We start from the raw sequence: 7,812 nt of genomic DNA on the forward strand, positions 1-7,812 counted from the left end.
TTTTCTCGCCCTTATACTCTGTCTCTGATTTTCAATGGCTCATGTCAGGGGCCCACAAGGATATTGTGTTTTTTTCTGCTGAACTCAACACAAAAAAAGGTTTACTTTCTGCGGGCCAGTGTGTGCTTGAGGTCATGTGCTTGTGCTTGTACAATGAAAGATAGAGAGAAAGAAATAACAAACAAAGTAATTGATGGCATATCTGTGGATACTGATTGGTGATACCATTTGTCTATATTGGAGATATAGCTCTGACAAACATCTACCAGCTACCATTCCTATTTTCCAGAGAGACCATCGCTTGCTCTTATAGAGCAGAGCATATGTCCAAACAGAGCCAGCTGTTGTGCTTTAGTGCAGTTATATTTTTTTGCACTGACAGGTACCACTGCTTATCTTCTTTAAATAACGTTTGCAGGGATTTTAGGATCATTTTTGTGGTCTCATTGCACCACTTGGTTTCTGTTTTGGTTCAGCAGTGGAATGCATTCCCCAGGCCTCAATAAAATTTGATTAGTTCCACTTGAGGACCAAGTAGTTAATTAAGTTTGGGTTGAATCTAATATAAGAATTACTATTTAACGGTATAAGGCCGTAAAATAAGACATGCACTGACAACAAAAATAGCTCAGAGGAAAATTCATTGTCTTTCTTGTTCCTCGTCAAGGCCATGGAATGAATCAAGGAATACAAACAGTTTTCTAATCTTTACACATCTCATCAAAGTTTAGTAAGAGGGCAGAGTAAAAATGAACTGCCAATGGGAAAAATGCAAAGCATGTGAGAGGTGGACCATTGGCCGTATGGTAGAATGCATGTACTCCCTTAATCTTTTTTTCTTTTCTTTTTTTGCCTCTTCTCTGTCAGGGGCAAGATGGGTCAGGCATCCCGAGCACATGATGATTAGAGGAGGAGGGCGGACTGGCCAAGTGGACGCCAAGAGGGAAGGCATCCCGCTTCGGGAGATCACAGGATCTGTGGGGCGACTGAGGGATCGCAAATCACTGATCTGGTAGTGGAGGGGAGTTCAGACAGCATTTATCATAAATCTAAATCTTACTGATTTGTGTTTCTAGTCCACCAGAGGCCATTGGCTGCTCTTAGTGATTAATGTGGTTGTCTCATGACTAAAATAAAAACCTGGAATTTTAAAGGGCAATTGTACATGAGAGAGAGATTGTGAAGAATAAAGGACCATTCATATCCAGCACGTGTATGTGTTGCGAAATGTTTGTTGTAAACAAATTATTATTATTATTATTATTTTTGATAGATTAAAAGATTTTCAGTTTAATCTATACACATAATGTTTTCTTTTGAAAGTAAGCTAATAATATTTATTTATATATCATTATTGTGCATTACTTTAAAGTCACAAGGCGTATTCCTGTAATAGTGATTTGTTTTCTTTCCTCAGCACTTAATTTTATGTAATTACCGAATATATTTTTGCTGCTCGCCTTTAATTATTAAATTGGGTTAAACTGGTTTCATTTCAAAAACTAAATTGTCTTTGGAGTTCACCAAAACGTGTTATTGCTGTAATTTTGCTTTTAAAGGACAGTTTTCAAATATGATTTTCATAATAGGTTTTTATTTTTATTGATGACAAAAGTAGTTGACCTCCTTAGTTGATTAATATACTTAGCTTCCTAATACTAAACTGTGTTAAAAAAAACAAAAACAAAAACAATTGTGTGTTCAGTATTATGTGTGCTTCAGGTGAGGAGTTGAGTTGCTGCCTATGCAGAGTGTTCCAAATTGATCACTTATTTTTCCTTTCTTTTTTTAACATTTTCAGTTAGATCCTCCTTACGGCAGCTGTCTATGAAGGCAGTAGACAGACAGCAATGCAGGCACCGAATGAGGAACATGATGAGGGGCGGAAAAAGATTAGTTGCAAGTAACATCAGCTTCTGTTCTTACAACTGTGGTGAGGTGTGTGTGTGTGTGTGTGTGTGTGTGTGTGTGTGTGTGTGTGTGTGTGTGTGTGTGTGTGCGTGTGTGTGTGTGTGTGTGTGTGTGTGTGTGTGTGTGTGTGTGTGTGTGTGTGTGTGTGTGTGTGTGTGTGTGTGTGTGTGGAACACTCTGTACCCTGGCAGTGGAGTGGTCAGGAAATGTCATTTTTACCAGTAGTGGCTATTATAACATGCCATCTAAAAATACCTCTCCGCCATTGCCTTTGCCTGTCTGAGCAGAAATACACATCTGCTGCTCTACCGTGGATTCAATAACAATAATACATGAATCTGTGATACTGCATGTTTCCTAATCACACATATTAAATTGCACGCGAAAGACATGGTGACTGAAATATCATGCTCTTAGATCTGTTACAGTGGAATGTTTTGGACTAAAAAAAGCTCTTTCTTTATATGTTGTTCAGATGTTGTCTGCTGGAGCATTAGTCTCTTATTAACATAACTTGACTCTTAACCACAGTGCTAACCTTCTAACCACAGTCTAAACATACAGTAAAGTATGTTCAGCTACTTTTGTGAGTGTTTCTTTAACGTTTTATCTGTCAGAGGTTGATTTTTATTAAACCAAACATAATTTTCTCTGTTATTTTTTCTCTCTCTACATGAAGGTCACAATAAAATTGTCCAAAACTAGTTTTAACCATGCTTGCATCCTTTATTATTACTTTTCAAATGCCCTTTAGTATTTACTTGTATTAGACCCAGACAATCTTTTAATCTGAACTATTGAAAATCCATCATAAAACATGAATATTACATCTATGAATGAACAGAGAGTGCATCAATCATAAATCATTAACATTTATTGTGTGAAAAAAAATGTTTTTAAACTCAAATTGCCAATGTTCCTTTAGTTGTTTAGCGTTATTTACACAATGACCAAAACTGTCCTCCAATCAAAAGTGGTTACCAAGGAGACAACAGTGGCATTGTAGAGCATGCTTCAGATTAAATATGAGGCATTCAATGTGTAAAGAAAGCAAAGAAAAATCAAGGTAAACTTCACTTGTAAACCGAATATTTTTATTTTGTCAATGCAGAAAGTGTGGAAACATTATATAACTGTGTATTTAGGATATACTAACTATGAATTAGCCGGTTACACTTTATTTTAGGGTGTCTTTGTTACACTGTAATTATATATTTACATACATTTACAATTATAGAATTATATACATTTAAGTATTGAGTAATATTAAGTATACATGTACTTGGGTTAGGATTAGAGTTTGGTTTGGTTTAGGGTTAGTTGCATGTAATTGCTATATGTATTTTTTGATTGCTAACATATGTAACAATGACACTGTAAAATAAAGGGCCCTATCTTGCACCCAGCGCAATTGACTTTGTACACCGACGCATGTACTGTATCATCCCTATTTTGCACCCGCGCACAGCGGACTTTTCCCTCCACAGACGCACGTTGGTAAGTTAGGAAATTAACTTGCGCTCCCTGGTGCTATTTTGCAGGTTTAGAAAACAATTCCGCCACTGACCAGGAAAAACCTAGTCTAAAATCAGTAGCGCATTGCGCATGTTATTCATATGCTATTTTAAGGGCGCATGCTTGGCTATAATCAATGTAGAGTGTGCATAACGCGCATACACTTTGCTTATCTCATCAACACACAGACGCAGCAGTTCTCATTTTTAGAAAACCATACATTATTACAAGGAAAAATATGAACACACGAGGGAAATCACTGTTGTGTCCATGAAGATGTGAAAAAATAGGCATAAATCTAGCTTACACATTTACCCAAATTATCATACGCCTGTTTAACCGAAGCTAATTTGGGTGGGTTTCTCCCATCCCCAATGTAACTTCTCTGTATTTTACGGCCCTGACGAGAACGTTGGTCTCCTCGGCTGTGAAGCGCTCCTGGCACACGCCTGGCAAATCCGCCGTTATAATAGCAATCCGCCATGGAACAAGCGCGCCTGCTCTTAAAGGGAATGTGAGATGTCGCTCTGATTGGTTTATTTCATGTTATGCCCAAACCACACCTATGAATAATGTAGCTACTTCAGACCAACACATTTTAGATTTGCGTCGGGCGCAAGTGTCATTTAGTTTTTATTCCAAAAATGCAAATGAATTGTGATTTTTAAATTTGGTGGAAATGACAATGTGCAGTTGACATGAATCACAATTTTCCTGTGGATAAATTAAATAAATAATTTAAAGTGCTGAAACACTAAAAGTGTTTAAAGTGAGTTTATTTTCTCCACAGAGCCAAAAGGATCCATAAGTCAAGTCAAGTCAAGTCATCTTCATTTATATAGCACTTTTAACAATGTAGATTGTTTCAAAGCCGCTTTACAGAGATAAACGTATAATTTAAGGTAACAGAGATTGTTTTGGCTTTATAGCGGTTCTTTAATAAAGTTATTTTCCAGCTAAGGTTAGTTTTGATTGATTTGCTTCCGTCGCAACGATCATTTGTTATTAAATTAGGGGCCGCTAAGACGACACCATTCTCTCTACACAGACTTTAAACGCGAACCTGTGATAAACGCTGATGGCGTTCACATGCGCATTAAGAATTGGTTCTATAGTTATGTGCGTTTGAATATATGTGCGCAGGTTTGTAATTCCCTACAAACCAAGCCTAAACAAAGTACTGGTCTAGCATAAGTGCATTTGTGTGTGTGTGTGTGTGTGTGTGTGTGTGTGTGTGTGGTACAGTGCACATGTTGTAGAGTCTGTGCAAGTTCCTGTTCTGTCAAAGAGTCAGTTTTGTCTCTTTCTGCCACTCAGCTTGTCTCTCTTTTGCTTTGCAGAATTAAATGAGAGAAAAAGACTGAGACAACCTGCTGCTGTCAAATGTACCTGTGCTCTCCTGTGAGTGGAGTCTTGCAGTGTGTCACTGTGTCTCTCACTTCCCCAACAACATCTCACCCGGTTTTATGGAGCTTTCTTCAAGAGTGTCACACTGCAGGACATCTGCAAGACACGTGAAAGGGAGGAACAAAGCAGGAGAATGAACGAGGTACAAGACAAAAAAAAAAATGCATTTTGCTGCTTACTGTGAAGTATACACTTAATCCAAATATTCTGAAGAAACATGATCGCTGTATATGAATTTAATCTAGGCTTTTATTCACATGAAAACATTGATCAGCAAACATACTAAGTAGAACATTCAAATTTGGTAAACGGATGCTCAAGAACCTTTGATCGACGCGCAAGAACCAATGAGGTTCATTCTCACGTCACGCCAACACGGTTGAGCTTCCCGAGGAAGAAACAGAAAAGCAAATTTGGTATAGCTGCTGTTCATAACATTTCAAGCAAATGATAAACAAATGCATTTGATCTTATATGGAGTACATTTGATAGTCAAAAAGGTCACATTTCAAAGATGAAGGTCTAGTAGTGCAATGCATTGTGGGATAGTAAATGCAGTAGACCTAGGTTTTCTACATGCTTCAAAACACAAAATATCTTTCCTTTTCAAGTAGTTTTTCAAAGACCTGACCTGACCTGACCTGACCATATTCCACAAAATAGAGACAAAGGAAAAAAGCTACTAATTCAATTTACACAACGCATATTCAATGTTGCGATAAACTATTTCAGGCACACCACTATCATCTGTTCTTGTATTTCTGCGTGACCTACCTTTTGTTTGTGTGCAATGATATACAGAGCTCAAATGTCACAGATGGCAATTACACTTTTGTACAAGATTGTTCCACAGCAAGACTCACTAATTAATAATTAAGATTTTTGCACATAGCTTGTTCGTTAACACTTTAGATGTCTCAAGTACAATGAGCTAGAACATCTAGAAAAATAATTTAATGATCTTGGAATAGATATGCACAGCAGTTTTGTCCTTTTGCCTTACTGAAACGAAGTAGGCCATTTTGCTAACTTCAAAACGGTGCTTGTAGATGCAACTTATCTGGGTCCAAAAAGTAAAATAGCTTGTATTCTGATAAAAATACATTTGCAAATTATAAACTAAAAGCAGATCAAACACTCTGCCTGTTATGTTATTTAAGTTCATACACTACCCAGATGCAGTGGATTAAGAAATGGTTGCATACTTGCATCAGTCTTAACACCACTGTGCTTGCAGGGACACCAGCTCACCAATTTAATTAGTACGCCTGGCTAACATCATGTTCAAGTAACACAGCCCAAGCGTAATTGGCTTGAGGGTAGCAAACAAACAAGCAAAACACAGCTCAGCATTAGCCATCTGATTCAATTGTTTAATTAGGACATGCATTCCAACAAACACAAATTTCTCAGAGGAATGGCCATAACTCGTAGCTCATGCTAATCTACAGGCGCAGTCTAACAGGCTACTGCATTCTACTCAACTATTTGATCATCTACTTTCTTTTGGGCTTTACTTACTTTAAGCTTAATTCAATATAACTATACTTGTGCGTTCAGTAAGAGTTATCCAGCCAACACGTTTAAAGGAATAGTTCACCCAAAAAATGTTGTTGTCATTTACTCACCCTCAAGTTGTTCCAAACATGTATGAGTTTCTTTCTTCTGTTGAACACAAAAGAAGATATTTTGAAGAATATGGGTAACCAGACAGTTGACAAAAGTCAATGGGTGCTGTCAACTGTCTGGTGACTGTGTCAAAATATCTTCTTCTGTGTTCAGTAGAAGAAAGAAACATATACAGATTTGGAACAACTTGAGGGCGAGTAAGTGATAACAACATTTTTATTTTTGGGTGAACTATCCCTTTACTGTAAGTAAGCATAAATCATTTTAGGACTATTGTCAGGAATTTAACAGACTCATGATGGTTGTGTCATGGTACAGGTTATATTTGTCAAAAATAGTTGTGTGTGTGTGGATGAACCTCACAAAAATGTAATGCATAAAAAACAAAGCTTCTTTTTATGAATTTTTGACATTGAATTGTGTGATGTTATTATTTATTTTTTTAATACAGTTAATGGCATTTTACCCTCCTCATTACTATTATACAATTTGATGTTAGTTTCCTGCTCAATGATAATTCTGAATCATTATATTCATCAAAACAATAACAGAAGTAGCATATTAATAATACATTTTTTTTAAAGTGTTTTGTTTTAAATTTTTGTTGCATAAATTGAAGAGAGAACAACAAATACTATGATGTGCTTTTAAGTCATTTTTTATGTATTTATACATTTGTAATGTTGTGTGTGAATAAAAGATAGAATGAACATAAATAGAATGAAGGAAGGCATGAAGAATTGCTGATTGATTGATTGATTGATTTATTTACATGCATTAGAGATCCTAAAGGAAAAGTTCATTGTAAATGTGCTGTATCAAATCATTCACTTATACAGAGAGCAATTCAGCTGGGCCTATTTACATGTCTGTTTCTCATTCAACCTCCACAGGAAACCAAGCCGAGGAACATGTGTTATTGCTTTCCCCGTGTCTCTCTTACAACAACACGTGCGTATTGATTGCCTCTCCATACCTTTGTCTCCTCTCTTTTCTCAAGAGATCCACACACAAGTATCTTACAAATAATAGCAAAGTATTTTTAATACTTTTTATTTTGTAGTTCTGTAAAGCACTTTGGTCAGTCAGTGGCTGTTATAAAATGTGCTATATAAATAAAATGAACTTGAACTTTAACTATTTGTAACCAAATGATATAAGATAAACTTCGCCACTGAAATGACAAGAATCAGTCCTTGTCTTTTAATTCAACTTAGAGTTTGTCAGACAAAACCAATTGTTAGATTAAAAGCAAAGTTAAACAATGCATTGCTTTGTGCTGTGTTTTTCTCTTTTGAGTAATGAATTCAACCATATGAGATGCAGCTTTTGCTCAAATGGTCTTGGAAA

At 36.4% G+C, this 7,812-nt stretch overlaps 1 long non-coding RNA gene across 1 annotated transcript; it reads left to right on the forward strand.

Moving 5' to 3' along the window:
- Positions 1-1,795: 1,795 nt before the first annotated feature.
- On the forward strand, positions 1,796-7,558 carry LOC311095511. The gene is made up of 3 exons (XR_014608846.1): positions 1,796-1,903; positions 4,767-4,975; positions 7,356-7,558. It is a non-coding gene; the product is annotated as an uncharacterized lncRNA (long non-coding RNA).
- The last annotated feature ends 254 nt before the right edge of the window (positions 7,559-7,812 follow it).

The sequence above is a fragment of the Abramis brama genome (assembly GCF_963993115.1).
Source record: "Abramis brama genome assembly, chromosome: 13".
In the NCBI taxonomy this organism is placed as follows: Eukaryota; Metazoa; Chordata; class Actinopteri; order Cypriniformes; family Leuciscidae; genus Abramis; species Abramis brama.